A 20533-nucleotide genomic window follows, 5' to 3' on the forward strand; every position below is an offset into this window, starting at 1 on the left:
CCTTACCCAAATACTAAGGGCTGTAAAAATCCCCTGACAGGTTTGCTTTAAGTAAGTACATACAACACTATCTGATGATCTGCCTTTTGTCACTTATCTGTCTGCATGCACCACAAATCAGATCTCTAGTTTATAAAATGTGTATTAAATACTCATTAATAAATACATCACAATTCCAGTTTAATCCATACAATCATTATTGATTTCAAGCACAATTCCAACAACTCTTTATAGTCATAATAGACACTATTGTGTTTTATCTATCCTAGAAAATGCACAGAAGAAAAGATTTTTAGATGGCTTTATAACAATATGTCCCTGCTTTCCCAATTTTCAAGAATTTTCTGCGGTTATTGCAGGTTGATTATTTTATTTTTTTTTTTTTTTTACTTATTAGCATTGCAATTCATAGTATTGTTCTTATTGCCTTTTCTTGAATAGAACCATTATTAGAGTGTGCAGCAAGTGACCTTAACAAAAATGCTAATCAATGCTACCCTTGAGTTAATGTAACCCATTAATGCTAGTGTTTCTTTTCTAGTACTAATTACATGGTAGGCAATGAAAATGAGCACTATAGACCAAGCATCATATTCAGCTTAGATCAGAATAAACTTTTGAGGGAAAGATGACACTACTTACATTGGTTACTTTGAACACTTCAATCTATCACAATGACATGTATGGCAACACACGGATCATGGACACATAGAGACGAAGGGAAATTTACAGCAGTTTTCTTGAAAACTAGCAATTTGCGCAAAAACGTGCAACATTTTTGACTTTTCTATTTTTTTCAAACAAAGTGTGTGGAGCTCAGCGGCCCAATAAATTTACTATAAATTAAGCCAAAAATGTAAAAAAATATTTGTGTGCCTCCATATGAAATTAGAGGCATGTGAAGGTACAATATGGACGTACTATTTGATGGAAGCTGTATTACAGATCCTTACAACATGGATTGTCCTGATGGTTGGCTACAAAATGTTTGAGATTTCCTATAAGGCACGTAAGACACATGCCTATAGGTTGCCCTTCTATACGGTGGCCATCAGAGTTGGTCTGTGACTTCTCTATAGGCTGAGATAGCACATATCTATCATATAATGACAGCTTCTATGTTCTAGTTCTGTATTGATCCTTGTTGAACAAAGACTAAAGGGGTATTTCGGTTACAAAACGTATTTCCAACTCCTCTGTGCATGTGGAGAAGAATGTACGTTCATGTGGATATAATACACTCAGTGGATGAGAAGACACATTGCGCATGCTCAACTGGTGAAAGCTGAGTGCCTACAGGTCATAACCTAGAGAAATGAAAAGTGACAGGAGGGATAGAGGGGACTGGTAAGTTGTATTTTTTTTTAAATCAGAGAACCATAGAGAAATTGTAATCACTTTGAATTATTGAGTTTTAATAAATTGGCATTTGACAATATAAAACACACTTGCTGTGACCGGAATACCCCTTTAATGCATGCACATACTTGAATAGACTGCTCACTTGAAGCTTCCTTCCAGAAGAGGACACATCGAAGGAGTAGCAGATCTTTCTGTGGCTATTGGAGGAAAGGGGAAACTGTTGTAACCCATGGGAAAAAGCATTGGGGGATCCCGGTTGTAACCAGTGGGGTAAAAGCAGAAGGCCTCTGTGGAAGGAATACAAATACTTATCAGCAGAGGGGGTCTCTGCTGTCACTACTGTGTAAAGGGGCATTGCTGTGGATACTGGGGAAAGTGATGGAAAGCACCCCTTTGGGGAGGGGAGGCACTGCCATAAGTACTGTGGGCAGTGGGCAAAGTTATTGACCCATAGAGGGGCAGCCACCATCAACAGGATCAACTGAGATTAACTGTTAAAGTTTATTGCAACTAAGGACTGTACTTGAAACTGCTAGTGAGTAAGGCCAGGATCACACGCACAGTTCTGATGCCGTTTTTGGCGCAGTTTTTGGCTGAATTTTTTTGAATCAAAGCCAAGAGTGGATCGAAAAGGAAAGCAAGGTACAAAGATAACACTGATGCATCTCCTGTCTTTTGTGTCCACTACTGTTTTTTCTAAAAAATCTGCATCAACACTGCATTCCTTCCGAATTTTCGAGGCAGATTTTGAAATGTAAGCATTTTTGATGCTTTTATTTTACAAGTTTTTTTGGGTCGTTTTTTAACATGTTCTTTTTATACAGTTTTTTTTTAATATAGCAAATGGAAAGTGTTTTTTTCATGACTCCCATTGATTTCAATGGAGATGCAGAGGTGCAAAATACCACTCCAAGATAGGGCAGAACACTTTTCTTACCGCAAGTGGAGAAAAAACACCCAGGAAAAAAAAATTCTCTACCTCCCATTGAAATCAATGGAGGAAGATTTGAGGTGTTTTTTTTGGCTGATTCTGACAAGGCTTCCACGTCAAAATAAGCATCAAAGAAATGCAATGGGGACAGGCCCTTTGTCTACTATCGCTGACTCCCGGCCACTTCCTGACTTTATGGTCAGGAGTTACGAAAACAGCATAACTTACTGAGCTATGCTGTTTCTGTAACTCCCATAGTAGTGAATAGCCGTTACGGAAGCAGCGTAGCATGTGAGCGACACTGTTTCCGTAACTACCATTCAGTTCTATGGGGCTTATAGAAACATCATAGCTCAGCGGGCTACGCTGTTTTCACCTTCATAGTCAGAAATCAGCAGGAACACAAAGAGGTAGAATGGGGTTTAGTGGCCCCGTTCTAGAGATAGGTGCGGGTCCTAGAGGTGGAACCCACATCTATCTGACGTTTATGACATATCCTGTGGATATGTCATAAATGTCCCTCGTGGGAAAACCCCTTTAACTACTGGAGGGAACCGTTTTTGTAGGTTTGTATAATAGATATAGTAGCCCAGTCTTTCTTAGGGTATATTCACATGGTGCAGTTTTACTGTAGTTTTGCAAATCGCAATAAAAAAACATGCTGTGCAGTTTTTGGCCGTGGGCCAAAAAAGCAACAAAACTGCACCGTGTGAATACACCATTAAAATCAACAAATAAATCAGAAATATTAATGAGGTTAATTTATAAAAAATATAGGGAAAGAGCTATGTATATAATATGACAGCAGCAGATTTTCACTGCAGGTTTCAGTCTTTGCAATGCATAGGCTAAAAACTTGTGGCAAGTCCGCTGTGAATTACACCATGTCTGGATGGACCCTCACAAATGCGGATTTTGCAACAGATTCCTTGTGTAACTGCCACAAATTTGTGGTAAAATCTGATGTGGGACATTTTGCCACATCTGAACATGTCATTATGGGACTAAAGTCCCCATGGCTGTCCTGTGAGTATCTCTGAAAGGCCTGTTTAAAGAGGCTCTGTCACCAGATTTTGCAACCCCTATCTGCTATTGCAGCAGATAGGCGCTGCAATGTAGATTACAGTAACGTTTTTATTTTTAAAGAACGAGCATTTTTGGCCAAGTTATGACCATTTTTGTATTTATGCAAATGAGGCTTGCAAAAGTACAACTGGGTGTGTTGAAAAGTAAAAGTACAACTGGGCGTGTATTATGTGCGTACATCGGGGCGTGTTTACTACTTTTACTAGCTGGGCGTTCTGATGAGAAGTATCATCCACTTCTCTTCAGAACGCCCAGCTTCTGGCAGATCACGCTGTGACGTCACTTCCCCAGGTCCTGCATCGTGTCAGACGAGCAAGGACACATCGGCACCAGAGGCTACAGATGATTCTGCAGCAGCATCGGCGTTTGCAGGTAAATCGATGTAGCTACTTACCTGCAAACGCTGATGCTGCTGCAGAATCAACTGTAGCCTCTGGTGCCGATGTGGCCGACACGATGCAGGACCTGTGAGTGACGTCACAGATCTGCACTGCCAGAAGCTGGGCGTTCTGAAGAGAAGTGGATGATACTTCTCATCAGAACGCCCAGCTAGTAAAAGTAGTAAACACGCCCCGATGTACGCACATAATACACGCCCAGTTGTACTTTTACTTTTCAACACGCCCAGTTGTACTTTTGCAAGCCTCATTTGCATAAATACAAAAATGGTCATAACTTGGCCAAAAATGCTCGTTTTTTAAAAATAAAAACGTTACTGTAATCTACATTGCAGCGCCTATCTGCTGCAATAGCAGATAGGGGTTGCAAAATCTGGTGACAGAGCCTCTTTAAGAACCCTGCACACGCTGCAGATTTTGTTGCAGAAATCCGTATGCAGCAGGAAAAGCCACATTCAGATGAATGGAACACATTTTAAGTAGCTGAAAGTCCTTCAAAAAAATCTGCAGCTTGTGCAGGGCGTGTGCACACGCTGCAGAATTTGTTTCAGAATGGTCAAAATGACAACAAATGGAAAACGACACTAAGGGCATGGCCAGACGTGGCGGAAATGCTCTGGAATTCCGTTGCAGACAGTCCCTGCGGTAATCCGCAGTGGACATATTCTCCATTGGTTTCCACACTATTTCAGTTAGGTTCGTGCTGACATGGCGGAAAACTCCGCTGTGGACCATAGGCTGTGGTGCGCTATTTGGTGTCCGCAGCATACACTGGTTGTTGTGGACGTGTAGCGGGACTTGTTGCGGACTCATTTCAGAATTTCTCCATAGACTTCAATGGAGATTCAAAATTCCGCAATGAAATCCGCAGATGTTATGTGTGTTGCTTTGCGTATTGGTTTTTTCGAACAGGATATTACTTTATTCTGGCTGGACCTATGTATTTCTAGGTCTATAGCCAGACTGAGGCCCCATGCACACGAACATAAAAACGCCCGTAATCACGGGCCGTAATTACGGCATGGGCAGGCCCATAGAAGTCTATGGGGCTCCCGTAATTACGGGTGTCTACGTGTGTGCACCCGTAATTACGGGAGCGTTGCTAGGCGACGTCAGGATATAGTCACTGTCCAGGGTGCTAAAAGAGTTAAACGAACGGCAGTAACTATTTCAGCACCCTGGACAGTGACTACCAATCACAATATAGATTAATGTGTAAAAAAAAATAGAAGTTCATACTTACCGAGAACTCCCTGCTTCTTCCTCCAGATCGGCCTCCCGGGATGACGTTTCTATCCAAGTGACGGCTGCAGCCAATCACAGACCAATCACAGGCTGCAGCGGTCACATGGACTGCCGCGTCATCCAGGGAGGTTGGGCTGGATGTCGAAAGAGGGACGCATCACCAAGACAACGGCCAGGTAAGTATGAATTTCTTTTACTTTTACTAGGGAAAGGGCTGTCCCTTCTCTCTATCCTGCACTGATAGAGAGAAGGGAAGTACTCTTCACCTGAATACGCAACGGCTAATCCGCATCAATTTCATGCACATTTTAGGCAAAGCCGCAACAGAATCTGCAACGCAGACGTGGCAGATTTTTTCCGCTGCAAATGTTGGTGCAGATTTGGGGCAATTATGCAACGAATCTGCACCAACATTTGCATATTTGACAGGTAATTCAGACGTTGCAGATATCACAGTGGACTTGCCATTGATTGTAGTTTTTGCATTGCAAAGGCTGAAATCCGCAGTGAAATTCCGCTTCTTCTCCGCAATGTAATGAGCATGCTGCGGAGGGAAAAATCTGCACCGCAGCCTAATTTCCGCAAAGTAATTTTCAGCAACGTCTGAACTAACTTTCCTTAAAAAGTATAGAAAGGAATGAAAAAAACGGCCGCTGCAGAATTCCACTGTTCAGACGTGGCGGAATTGCTGCAGACACTGTCCGCAACAATGCCGCTGGAGATTCCGTTGTGGATTTGGCTAAAATGTTAGGTAAAATTCTGCAGATTTGTCATTGCGGATTCAGGTTCGGATCACACCCTGCTCTCTTTCAAACATTCCATCCCAGTCTGGGTATAGACCTCGACACACATAGGTCCAGCCTTGATCCCGTGTGTTGCGCTCACTATACCCTGCACTGGAGGTGTCCCACAATTCGGGACGGTTATGTACCTGGAAAACAAATAGACAGTGCATATTGAAGTTTGATTTGTACTTATGAATAATGTTATATATGTTATATGTTTATATTTGTAAGGGCACGGCCAGACGTGGCAGAATTTTTCCGCTGCAAATGTTGGTGCAGATTTGGGGCAATTACGAAACGAATCTGCACCAAGATTTGCATATTTGACAGGTCGTTCAGACGTTGCAGAAAAGACATCGGACTTGCCACAGATTTCAGTTTTTGCATTGCAAAGGCTGAAATCCGCAGTGAAATTCCGCTTCTTCTCCGCAACAGTCAGTGCATGCTGCGGAGGGAAAATTCCTGCACCGCAGCCTATGGTCCGCAGCGGAGTTTTCCTCCACGCCTGAACTAACTTGCCTAAGGGCATGACCACACGTGGCGGATTTCCTCCGCAACTGTCCGCATCAATGCCGCACAGAATCTGCGTTGCAGATTCTGCTGCGGATCTGCACAAAATGTGCAGAAAATTGATGCGGACTAGCTGCTGCGGACTGCGGGAAAAGTGCTTCCCTTCTCCCTATCAGTGCAGGATAGAGAGAAGGGACAGCACTTTCCCTAGGGAAAGTAAAAGAATTTCATACTTACCGGCCGTTGTCTTGGTGACGCGTCCCTCTTTCGGCATCCAGCCCGACCTCCCTGGATGACGCACCAGTCCATGTGACCGCTGCAGCCTGTGCTTGGCCTGTGATTGGCTGCAGCCGTCACTTAGACTGAAACGTCATCCTGGGAGGCCGGACTGGAGACAGACGCAGGGAGTTCTCGGTAAGTATGAACTTATATATTTTTTACAGATACATGTATATTGAGATCGGTAGTCACTGTCCCGGGTGCAGAAACAGTTACTGCCGATCGCTTAAGGGTATGTTCACACGGCGGGGGTCCGTAACGGCTGAAATTACGGGGATGTTTCAGCCTGAAAACATCCCCGTAATTTCAGCCGTACCGGCATGTGCAGGCGCTTGAACGCCGCGTCAATTACGGCCGTAATTAGCGCTGCTATTCATTGGAGTCAATGAATAACGGCTCTAATTACGGCCAAAGAAGTGACAGGTCACTTCTTCTACGCGGGCGTCTATTTACGCGCCGTCATTTGACAGCGGCGCGTAAATATACGCCTCGTGTGAACAGACAAACGTCTGCCCATTGCTTTCAATGGGCAGATGTTTGTCAGCGCTATTGAGGCGCTATTTTCGGGCGTAATTCGGGGCAAAAACGCCCGATTTACGTCCGTAAATAGGCCGTGTGAACATACCCTAACTCTTTCAGCACCCTGGACAGTGACTATTTACAGACGTCTCCTAGCAACGCTCCCGTCATTACGGGAGCCCCATTGACTTCCTCAGTCTGGCTGTAGACCTAGAAATACATAGGTCCAGCCAGAATGAAGAAATGTCATGGTAGTAAAAACAATACGCTCCGCAGCACACATAAGATCTGCGGACTTCATTGCGGAATTTTGACTCTCCATTGAAGTCAATGGAGAAATTCCGCCATGAGTCCGCCACTGCTCCGCAACAGACAGAGCATGCTGCGGACACCAAATTCCGCTCCGCAGCCTATGCTCCGCAGCGGAATTTGACGCCTCGTCTAAACGAACACTGCTAAATTAAAGTGTAAGTCAATGGACAAACGGCACCGCTGCGGATTAACGCTGCGGAGCGTCCGCAGCGGAATTTAAGTGAAATTCCGCCACGTGTGAACCCGCCCTAAAAATGTATTGAAACAACTGTAAAAAACGGCCGCCAGAGAATTCCACTGCAGACTCTGTGTTCATGTAATAAGCCTGGAAGGTGAAAATTGAGGTTTTCTCTTCCTCATCAGAATGATGAAATATCCTGTTCCTGAATGAAATCCGCAACGCAACACACAGCAAATCTGCAACACACATTACATCTGCGGATTTCATTGCATAATTTTGAAACTCCATTGAAGTCAATGGGGAAATTTTGCAACAAGTCCGCAACAGACAGTGCATGCTGCGGTCGGAAAATTCCGCACCACAGCTTATGGTCCGCAGCAGAGTTTTCTGCAACGTCTGCATGAAGTTAACTAAAAAGGTGTTGAAACCAATGGAAAAACTGTCTGCTGCGGATTTCCACTGCGGACTGTCCGCAGCGGAATTCCATAGGAATTCCGCCACGTCTGAACGTGCCCTAAAAACGCTTTAAAAAACCCAGGCTTCATTTTAACCCCTTCCCGCCACAGCCCTTTTTCAGATTTTATTTTAGTTTTTTCGTCCCCACCTTCCAAAAGCCATAACCTCTTTATTTTTCCGTCGATATAATACTACAAGGGCTTGATTTTTGCGGGATGAGTTGTAGTTTTTCGTAGCACCATTTATTTTGCCATATAATGTACTAGGAAACGGGGAAAAAAAATATTTCTGGGGTAGAAAATGAAAAAAAACAGCGCGTTCCTCCATGGTTTTTTGCGCGCCTTTTTTACGGAATTCATTGTGCAATTAAAACAACATATTAATTTTATTCTGTGGGTTAATACGATTACGCCTATACCAAATATATATAGTTTTTTCTATATTTTACTACTTTTACAAGTAAAAACCTAAGTGTAAAAAAGAAAATTTATTTTGTGTCGCCAAATTCCGAGAGCCATAACTTTTTTAGTTTTTCGTCAATTACGTGGTATGAGGGCTTATTTTTTGCGGGATAATCTGTCGTTTTCAATAATACCATTTTGGTGTACATGTGACCGTTTGATCACTTTTTATTTCATTTTTTGTGGGAGATGAGGTGACCAAAAAATAGAGATTCTGGCGTTTACAATTTTTTTTTACGGCGTTCACCGTGCGGGTTAAATAATGATATATTGTAATAACTCAGACTTTTACGGACGCGGCGATACCATTTATGTTTTTTTTTATTTTTTTTACTAGGATCTACGGGGAAAATGGGAAAAGGGGGGTTTTTGGAACTTAATATATATATAATTTTTTTTACACAAAAAAAGCCTTTACTTAACTCATTTTTACTTTTTTTATTATGTGACTTCAACCAGCGATTGTTAGATCGCTTGCACGATATACTGAAATACTAATGTATTGCAGTATAGACAGGCTTCTATTAAGCTTCATAGGAGCACAAAGATGGCGGTCCTGGGGGCCTTCATTAGGCCCCCAGGCAGCCATAGCAACCATCGCCCCCCCCCCCCGAGATTGCATTGCGGGGGGGCACGATGAGCTGTTAGAGGGGGTTGCCCCCTTCTTTCTAACGATTTAAATGCTGCGGTCTTTGTTGACCGCAGCATTTAACGAGTTAAACGAGCGGGATCACGCTCGAGCGCGATGCCGCTCGTTACTCTGAAGTGTCGGCTGTAACAAACAGCCGACAACCGCATCGTATGGAGCGGGTTCTCTCCGTGAGCCCGCTCCATACTTCCCCTACCTGACTTTGGCCTACCCTACCCTACCTTTTCCCCTACCCTACACGACTAAGGGGTTAATAACGCTAGCGTTTTCTTTTTATATATATTTTATTTATTTTTTATTTCACGGCAATTATCTTAAGTCCAAATTACTTAAAAAATACACAAATATTTCCGTTGCTGAAAATCTGCAGCACAAAAAACAAAAAACTTGCAAAAGCTGTGAACAATGTCAGCTAAACAATTTAATACGCTGTGTTTGAAGCTGGCCTTACTAACAGCTGCCTGGGCATTTTATAGGCACATGTAGTAATGCATTGGAAAACATAGGTATTCCAATGCACCATAATAATAAAAAAATTTTTTTATTTAATAATCAGTCTAAAAAAAGGACATGGGATAAAAAAACAAAACTTTAAAAAACAAAAAAACTATTTTTTTTATTGAATGAAAGTCATAAAACATTTAAAAATACACACATTAGACAGCTCCCTAACAATTATGACCCATACAATTAATTGAACACATAAATTAAAGGTGTTATACTATGTATATTAAGTTTTTAGGGGTTGTACATGATTAGAAATACATGGCTGCTTTTTTCCAAGTGCCACACATGTCAACATTTTGTGTATAATTTTGAATTTTTATTGTTTACTGTTTACCTTCATTTACCAAATAACTTTATAATATGGGTTATTATAAGTACAGGAATAACCATTATGTACAGTATATGTGTTGTCCTGTTTAATAATTTTTATTCAATAAAAAATATTCATTTAAATAAAATTGTTTTTTTTTGGGGCTTTTTTTGTGGTGTCAATGTTAGTTTTTTTATTCATAAACTTTATTTTATTATTTTCAATATTTGATTTTAATCCCATTAGGGGACTTTTACTTTTAAACATTTTTAAAAATTTAATTTAATGTCATATGTCTATATGACATTACATTACTGCATGTGCACATAAATTCCACAGGTATCTGTTAGGGCACATCTAAGTTATGCCCTAATAGGGACTTTTGTTAGACATCTCTTGGGCCTTTGTAGAGCTATCATAAGACAGTCCCGATCAGCATTGAGTGCATTGCAGAACGGTTTAAATTACCAGGATCGGAGATTTGTAGAGTTCCTGAGTGTGGCTGTCAATAGTGCCACCCTTCAGCTGGCGATCGCATACATGTATGTCTAGAAGGGGTCCCACTACATACATGTATATGATTACCAGCTGGAGGGGCTTAAATACAGAAAATGAAAACTTATAGCACAACCTGAGTAATCATGCTACAAATGAGAATTGTTCTAGCTTGTCTTTAAACCATTTCTCCTTTATTTTTTTGGCTTCAAAACCTTATTTTTCAATGCGTTTAAGGCAGGAATTTTGAGAAAAATCTGCATAAGAAGTCATGCAAAAGATGAAACGTGAGTTAAATTCCTCATCTTTCTTATCTGTTATTGAGCTGCAAACTGCTAGCAGAAATTGTCAGAATGTGACAGTTATAGCATTCATTAAATTGTTATTTAACAGTTTTGAATTCTGTCACAATGCATACTTCATATGTCATGACAATTATTCAAATATTGATACTATTTCACATTAGAATCATTGATAAATTTTACTTGCTATACCATGCTTCTCCACATGGTTTTCTGTTAAGCAGAACAACACTGACTTCAAAGACACTTTCATTAAGGTACATTTAGTACAATATTGTAAAGCACCACCTAGTGGAGGAAATATTCTATGATTAATTTCTAAAATTGCACATATCATATTTTAGTAAAACAAATTTTTAAATAGGATGAACAGCATTGAAACGATTTCATGATATTGGATGTACAGTATTGCAAATTCATCTACAACTTCAGTGTGTAACAACTAGCAGTTATTTGGACCCAATAGGGTCGGTATGTGGACCCAATGTAACAGAGCAGCTGCTAATCAACAAAGCCGATGGCAGTCAGTGAGGTGAAAGTACCTGGATAGTCAGAGGTGGGTTTGTGCCAGACAATCAGAGAAAGCAGGCTTGTTCATGACAATGGAACTTGGCTAGGACACCAGACAGGAGTAGTGCAGTCGTCACGGATGCTCGACTTGGCTAGGAAACCAGGCAGGAGTAGTGCAGTTGTCACGGACACTTGACTTGGCTAGGACACCAGACAGGAGTAGTGCAGTCGTCACGGACGCTCGACTTGGCTAGGAAACCAGGCAGGAGTAGTGCAGTTGTCACAGACACTCTACTTGGCTAGGACACCAGTAGTGCAGTCATCAAGAACACTTGACTTGGCCCAGGTACCGGACACAGATACTGGATAAAGAATATGGGATTCTTAATACGGGATACAAGATACAGCTAGGAACCATTTGCAAGACAAACACTCTGGAAGACATAACATTGCTCAGGCACCGGGGCAGAGGGCAGGTCAAACGATATAGCCCAGGGATAGGCTGGGGAAACTTTTAGTGTTGCGTGTGCTGGGTCTTTAAGAGACCACCAGAGCGCGCGCACCGGCATCCCCGGTGAGGAGGAGGGAGATGGTGGTAGCGAGTGAAGGTGAGCTGACGGCTGCCGGGTGAGGGGAGATGCCGGTGGTCAGCGGCCGTTGGCACTACACAGTGTTATTGTATATAGACCAAAGAAAGAGAGAGAGAGAGATTTATAACCCTGGATACAATCTTACATTGAAGATTTACTATATAAAGCACTATTGAACACAGAACATGATAAAGAATAATAATAATAATAACAGCAAATAATAATATATAAAAAAAATAACCCTAATAATAATAATAATAATATTCCAATTGTTTTACAGAAACTGAAAGTTTATATTTAAGTGAACATAGAGATTATTTAAAATGTTCATACTATTCCAGAAACAGAAATGCACTGTATAAAGAAGAGAAAATATTATCATGCAAATGACCTAACAATAATTGATTTGAACTGGTTCTAATTGACTCAAGTGGGTTTTATATAATTGAAATCATATTCACTGAGATGTAGCTAGCTGGGTAATGCATACAAAAATAGAACAACTAAAGGGGTTGTCTCAAGATATCTCCCTTCTATAAACCAACCCCCCTCCCCCCGTCTTTCTGAGTCAAAATGAGTGCCACTGTGTAAGGACGACTTCCGTTCTGATGGACCCGGCTCATCCATTCATTACATACGCATACAGGACTGGAATGATGTGCATTGTCCGCAGAGTTTCCACCCCTTCTACATTAACAAAGACTGAAATCAGCTGTGAACATCCAGAACATAAGGAGCATGCTGCGGTTTTGAAAATCCGCAGCATGCTCTGATTTCCGTCCGGAAAATGTTCAGCAGCATGTGGATGAGATTTTGTCAAATCTTATCCACATGACTGCGACAGTAATCCAGAACTGTACACAATATTCCATGTGTGGTCTAACTAGAGATTTTAAAGTGGTGGAACTATGTTGACGTCATGTGCATCTATGCCCCTTTTTGATGAACCAATGATCTTATTTGCCTTGGCAGCAGCTGCCTGACACTGGTTGCTAGTCAGCTAAGTTTACTGTCAACTATTATTCCTAAGGCCTTTTTCACAGGAACGTGTTAAACGTCTGTGTGACAGTCGTTGAAACAACGGCCGTCACACGGACCTATATAATTCAATGTGCCCGTTCACACGGGCGTTGTTTCAACGGCCCGTATGAAGGGTCCAAGAGAAAATAGGACATGTCCTATTTTTTCACGCTTCACGCATTCCTCCATAGACTCTAGTATCGCGTCCCGCAGCGCAGAGCACAGATGCACCTTGGACGTGAAAAACTATAGTTTTTCACGTCCGAGATGCGCAACGCCCGTGTGAATCTAGCTTAAGTCTGTTCCATGTCGGTTGTATCTAGTATTTTTTTCATTTAGTACGTAAGTGCACAACCTTACATTTATCAGTGTTAAACCACATTTTCCTTTTTCTCTGCCCAAGCCTTCAACTTTTCCAGATCAATTTGTAACATAATACTGTCTTCCTTTGTCTAAATAACTATACAAGGTTTACCATCATCAGCAATATAGTTATATTTTAATGTGCACTCCCTCTGCTAGGTCATTAATAAATATATTAACCCGTTAGTGACCGCCCATAGGTGTTTTTACGGCGGCCACTAACAGGCTTTATTTTGATGCAGCAGCCTTTTTACGGCGCTGCATCAGAATACATAAACAGAGCAGGGAGCCGTTAAATCTCCCTGCTCTAAGCTACCTCCAGTAGCTGAGGGCTGGGGGCATCCCTGCTATAACGGGTAAGATCGATATCAGTATCGATCTCACCCGTTTAACCCCTCAGATGTGGCGCTCAATAACGAGTGCCACATCTGAGCGGTTTTGGGGGGATAGGGCTCCCTTTCTCACCCCACCCGCATCCTGCGATAAGATCGCAGGGTGTCAGTGTCTTTTATGGCAGCCGGGGGCCTAATGAAGGCCCTCAGTTCTGCCTCTAGTTAATGTCTGCTAGGCCATGCCATCCAGTAATACAGAAGTACTGCAGTATATTATAAAAAGCGATCGGATGATCGCTTAGTGAAGTCCCCTAGTGGGACTATTAAAACGTAAAAGAAAAGTTGAATGAAGTTAATAATAAATAAATAATTGGGAAAAAAAAATTAAAAACCCACTCTTTCCGCTTAGAAAATGCTTTATTAAAAAAAAATTAAAAAAGGTACACATATTTGGTATTGCCGCCTCCGTAATGACCCAAGCTATAAAGTTATTACATTATTTAACACGCTCGGCGAACGCCGTAAAAAATATAATAAGGAACAATGCAAGAATTGCTGTTTTCTGTGAATCCTGCCTTAAATTTTTTTTTATAAAAAGTGATCAAAAAGTCGCATGTAATCCAAAATGGTACCAATAAAAACTACAAATTGTCCCGCAAAAAAAAAGCACTCATACAGCTCCATCGGTAGAAAAATAAAAAAAGTTATGGCTCTTCAAATATGGAGACACAAAACCAAATAATTTTGGAAAAAATGTGTTTTTACTGTGTAAAAGTAGTAAAACATACAAAATCAATATAAATTTGGTAATTTTGCAATTGTAACAACCTGAATAAATTTATTGTGTTATTTATACCACATGGTAAACGGCGTAAATTTAGGACGCAAAAAAATGTGGCGAAATTGGTGTTTTTTTTCTGTTCCCCCAAAAAAATGTAAATAAAAGTTAATCAATAAATTATATATACCCCTTATACAGCTATGTTGACGCAAAAATAAAAAAGTTATAGCTCTTTGAATGCGACGATTGAAATACTTAAAAAGATAGCTTGGTCATTAAGGCCTAAAATAGGCTGGTCACTAGTGCTCAATGCTGACACCTGTCTATTTTTTCTGAGCCAGTTGCTTACCCAGTTACACACATTTTCCCCCAGCATTCTCATTTTATGTACCCAACTTTTCATGTGGTACAGTATAAAAATCTTTGGAGAATTCAAGATATATGACATCCGATCACTCACCCGGGTCCAGTTAATAACATACCTTCTCGTTGATCAGATTAAATTAGATTGTTTGATAGGACTGATCTCTCCATTCTTTATTTTACTCACAATAGAGGTTAAAGTGGTTTTCCCATGAGGAACATTTATGACATATCCACAGGATATGTCATAAATGTCAGATAGATGAGAGGTGGGACCCACACCTATCTCTAAAATGGGACCCCCTAAACCCCGCTCTACCTGTGTTCCAGCTAACACGTGTGATTCCCGACCATGGAGAAGAAAACATTGTAGCTCGCTGATCTACGCTGTTTGCGTAGCTGCCATAGTAGTCAATGGCAGTTACGGAAGCAGCGTAGCATGTGAGCTACGCTGTTTCCGTAACTACCATTCGGTTCTTTGAGACTTATGGAAACAGCGTAGCTCAGCAAGCTACGCTGTTTTCTTCTTCATGGTCGGGAATCACATGCGTCTGCCGGAACAAAGAGAGGTAGAACTGGGTTTAGGGGGCCCCGTTCTAGAGATAGGTGTGGAACCCATAGTTGGGACCCGCATATATCTGACATTTGTAGCATCCTGTGGATATGTCATAAATGTCCCTGATGGGAAAACCGCTTTAAACTTACAGGTCTATAGTTTCCGGGTCCACTTTTTGAACCTATTTTTAATAATGGCGCCACATTTGCATTACACCGTAACTTAGATGTGATAGATTACAGGTGGATCCTGCGTGTTAGAGACACGCAGAACCCGCTGACACTGAACTCCTCAGGTCCGCGGTAATGACGGATTCAGTGCAAAACGAAAGATACAGCTGCTCTGTATAGAGAATAAGGAATTTTTAATGAAAACTATTTACAAAGTTACACTAATGACACTGACTAATCTATTTATTTTTAAAAAAAGCCCTCAAAGGTTTACATAGCCTTTAACCCCTTAAGGATGCAGCCTAGTTTTGGCCTTAAGGCTCAGAGCCCATTTTTCAAATCTGACATATTTCACTTTATGTGGTATTAACGTCAGAATGCTTAAACCTACCCAAGCGATTCTGAGATTGTTTTCTCGTGACACATTGGGCTTCATGTTCGTGGTAAAATTTGGTCGATATATTCAGTGTTTATTGGTGAAAAATTGCAAAATGTAGAGAAAATTTTGAAAAAATAGCATTTTTCAGAATTGAAATGCATCTGCTTGTAAAACAGACGGTTATACCACCCAAAATAGTTACTAGTTCATATTTCCCATATGTCTACTTTAGATTGGCATCGTTTTTTGAACATTATTTTATTTTTCTTGGACGTTACAAGGCTTAGAACATAAACAGCAATTTCTCATATTTTTCAGAAAATTTCAAAAGCCTTTTTTTTAAGGTACCTCTTGAGTTCTGAAGTGGCTTTGTGGGGCCTATGTATTAGAAACCCTGATAAAACACCCCATTTTAAAAACTAGACCCCTCAAAGTATTCAAAATAGCATTTAGAAAGTTTTTTAACCCTTCAGGCATTTCACAGGAATTAAAGCAAAGTGGAGGTGAAATTTGCAAATTTCATTTTTCTTGCTGAATTTCAATTTTATTCATTTTTTTTCTGTAACACAGAAGGTTTTACCAGAGAAACACTACTAAATATGTATTGTCCAGATTCTTTTAGAAATGTCCCACATGTGGCCCTACTGCGCTCGTGGACTAAAACACAAGCCCTAGAAGCAAAGAAGCACCTAGTGCATTTTAAGTCCTCTTTTTTATTAGAATATATTTTAGGCAGCATGCCAGGTTTGAAGAGGTGTTGAGGTGCCAAAACAGTAGGAATCCCCCATTTTGGAAACTACACCCCTCAAGGAATTCATTTATGGTTGTTGTTACCATTTTGACCGCACAGTTTTTTCACAGCACGTATTTGAATTGGGCTGTGAAATGAAAAAAATGTCATTTTTTCCAATAACATGTCATTTGTGATCAAAATTTCTTATTTTCACAGGGAAAAAAATACCCCATTTTGTTGCCCAATTTGTCCTTAGTGTGGCAATACCCCATTTGTGGTGATAAACTGCCGTTTGGGCCCATGGGAGGGCTCAGAAGGAAAGGAGCGCTATATGTTTGTTGGAGTCCAGATTTTGCTGGATTGGTTTTCAGGTGCCATGTCGCATTTGCAGAGCCTCAGAGGTATCAAAGCAATGGAAACCCACCAAAAGTGAACCCATTTTGGAAACTACACCCCTCAAGGAATTCATTTATGGTTGTTGTTAGCATTTTGACCACACAGTTTTTTCACAGCACCTATTTCAATTGGGCTGTGACATTAAAAAAATGACATTTCTTCCAATAAGATGTAATTTTTTATCAAAATTTCTTATTTTCACAGGGAACAAAATACTCAATTTTGTTGCCGCCCAATTTCTCCTGAGTGCAGCAATACCCCATTTGTGGCAATAAACTGCCGTTTGGGCCCATGGGAGGCCTCAGAAGGGAAGGAGCGCTGTGTGTTCTTTGGAGTACAGATTTTGCTGGTTTGGTTTTCGGGTGCCATGTCGCATTTGCAGAGCCCCAGAGGTATCAAAGCAACGGAAACCCATCAGAAGTGACCCCATTTTGGAAACTATACCCCTCAAGGAATTTATTTATGGGTAATGTGACCTTTTAGACCCCATAGTTTCTTCACAGAACTTATTTGAATTGGGCTGGGAATTAAAAAATATATATTTTTTCCTATAATATGTCATTTTAGCTCGAAACTTCTTATTTTCACAAGAAATAAAATACTCCATTTTGTTGCCCAATTTGTCCTGAGTGCGGCAATACCCCATTTGTGGTGATAAACTGCAGTTTGGGCCCATGGGAGGGCTCAGAAGGAAAGGAGCGCTGTGTGTTCTTTGGAGTCCAGATTTTGCTGGATTGGTTTTCGGGTGGCATGTCGCATTTGCAGAGCCCCAGAGGTATCAAAGCAATAGAAACCAACCACAAATTACCCCATTTTGGAAACTACACCCCTCAAGGAATTCATTTATGGGTGTTGTGACCATTTTGACCCCATAGTTTTTTCACAGAACTTATTTGAATTGGGCTGGGAATGAAAACAAAATTATTTTTTTCAAATAATATGTCGTTTTGGCTGAAAATTTCTTATTTTCACAAGAAACCAAATACCCCATTCTGTTGCACAATTTGTTCTGAGTGCCGCAATATCCCATTTGTTGTGATAAACTGACGTTTGGACCCATGGGAGGGCTCAGAAGGAAAGGACCACCATTTGGCCTACTGGGGATTTTCTAGTGCGAAGTCATGTATGCAGAAGCACCTGAGGTACCAGTACAGTTGAAACCCGCAAGAAGTGACCCCGTTTTAATAACTACACCCTTAAGGCTTTCATCTAGAGGCGTAGTGAGCATTTTGACCAGAGACCTTCACCCCATAAACGGTAATGTGGGTTCTCCTGGGTACGGCAATACCCTACATGTGGCTGTTATAAGCTGCCTGGACACACAGCAGGGCTCAGAGGGGAAAGACGAGGGGGGATAAGCTGTGTGGAGTGCATCAGGGTAAGTAAAATTGGGGTAAATTATAAACCAAGGGATGTATGATAAATTTTAAAACTGACTTTCATACAGAGCTCTGGTTATTCGGGACACGTGTCACATTGATATATTGTGTCATCCCTTATAGCAGACTTTGCACCTCTTTTGACTTTTTCCCTTCTTGCCAGTTTGGGGAACTTCTCCTGGAAAGTGTTGCCGCCTTGGTACGATGCGTGTGGCCCCGCTTCCAGAAGTACTGGGTGCCCCCCCTTCTTGGTCCCTAAAGATTAAGTTCTTGATAATCACCTCTTGAAATTCCAGGAAAGTTCCCGTCTGGCCTGCACATCGACGTAGCACGTACGCATTGTACAATGCCATCTGTATGATGTGCCCGGCTAGCTTCTTATACCCCACCGCATGGCGCTGTAGGGCTTCAGGATTTGATCTGACAAGTCCACACCTCCCATGTACCTATTGTAGTCCAGGATGCAGTCTGGTTTGGGGGTGGCCTTTCCTTCATATAGCCTAAACCTGTAGGTATACCCTGATGCACTCTCGCAGCTTATACATCGTCACGCCATACCTTGCCCTCTTACCCGGCAGGTACTCGCGGAATTGAACCCTCCCTTTAAAATGTACCAGGGACTCATCAATAGAAATACACTTATCGGGGGTGAATGCTTGGGAAAACCGGGCACTGTAACGGTCTAATAGGGGTCTCCGTTTATACAAACGGTCAAAACTGGGGTCATCTCGGGGTGGGCACGGCTCATTATCAGTATAATGTAAGAAGCGAAGTATTGCCTCATTTATTTATTTTTTTAGGTTCCTGTTCAGTTCTGAAGTTGCTTTGAGGGACCCATATATTAGAAACCCCTATCAAATACGCCATTTTAGAAACTAGACCCCTCAAAGTATTCACAACAGCATTTAGAAAGTTTATGAACCCTTTAGGTGTTTCACAGAAATTTAGAGCAAAGTAGAGGTGAAATTTGGCTGTCAGGGGAAGTGTCTTGCTGCAGCAATGCTGCTCCTTTAAACAAACTCTTTAAACTACATACAAAACAGTGGCTGAAAATATCTTCACACCCATTGATGATTTTAATATGTCTGCTGCCCTAACCAGAAAGAAATTGCATCCTTTCCTCTATCCCTAAATTGGTTGAGAGGAAGATTTGGTGCCTGTAGTTGCAGCCTCAAAATAAAGTACAAAACACTTTGTTTGCTGCTTATACAGATGTGTCCCATCTTAACTGTTTCTTGAATTGCGTTAAAGAGGTAATCCAATAAATCATATTCATACCAAAATTACAGAAAGGTTGTTATTAGCTGTTTCTAAAGTAATTAGCAGTGTTTCTAGCATAAAAAAAATACCTCTCTCATTATCTTTTGTTTCCCTGTGTCAACCTTGGTGGTGCTGCTAATCTGTGCTGCGATGGGAGCCGCTCTGAGCTGAATCAGTCTCCTCTCGCTTTTGGAAACTGAAAATATAGTTCCTTCCTACTTTCTAATCCAGCTTTACAATCCTAACAAGCTGAAAATAAGTCTTCTCAGCTATACTGCCATGCTATTGCAAAGTCTCTGCTTCGTCACTGATAAGCGGGGAAGAAAGCTATTTCTGTTGGCTGCTCTGCAGGAAACAGAATTTCACTATGCAGGAATTGGATGTGGGGAGAGTAACGAAGCATGTGTGTCCCCATTAGGTGGACGTGCACATTGCTATGCACTTTGAAAACAAGTTAGCGCCATACCATATAATTAAATGTAATAACTCTTTACTGGATCATTTAAACATTTCTTTATAATTTGGTGCTTTATTTACATAAACATAATATTCTTCATGGGATAAACTCTTAGTTATATAATTTGTCATGATATCAGTTCAATACAATCTCGCGCCATCCAGTAAAAAAAGTATATTTTGAATGTACTTTTTTTTAACATGGGAGTCTATGAGTAATAGATGGCTGCCGGATACCATCAGTTGGGGGCATTCATTAGCGATAAACTTTTTTTACACGTTTGTTAACATCTTCCCGAGATTGGGCATGACTGTACATCCATATTCAAAGTAATTTCCCGCAATAGGGTGTACAGTCACGCCCAAGCTTTAAACTGTCACCATGTCAATAGATACGGTGACAGCATCCTAATCGCAACTGTCAGAGACAGTTGCCAAGTAGGACTCATGGCACAGG

This window comes from Rhinoderma darwinii, chromosome 1 (genome assembly GCF_050947455.1).
Source record: "Rhinoderma darwinii isolate aRhiDar2 chromosome 1, aRhiDar2.hap1, whole genome shotgun sequence".
Lineage (NCBI taxonomy): Eukaryota > Metazoa > Chordata > Amphibia > Anura > Rhinodermatidae > Rhinoderma > Rhinoderma darwinii.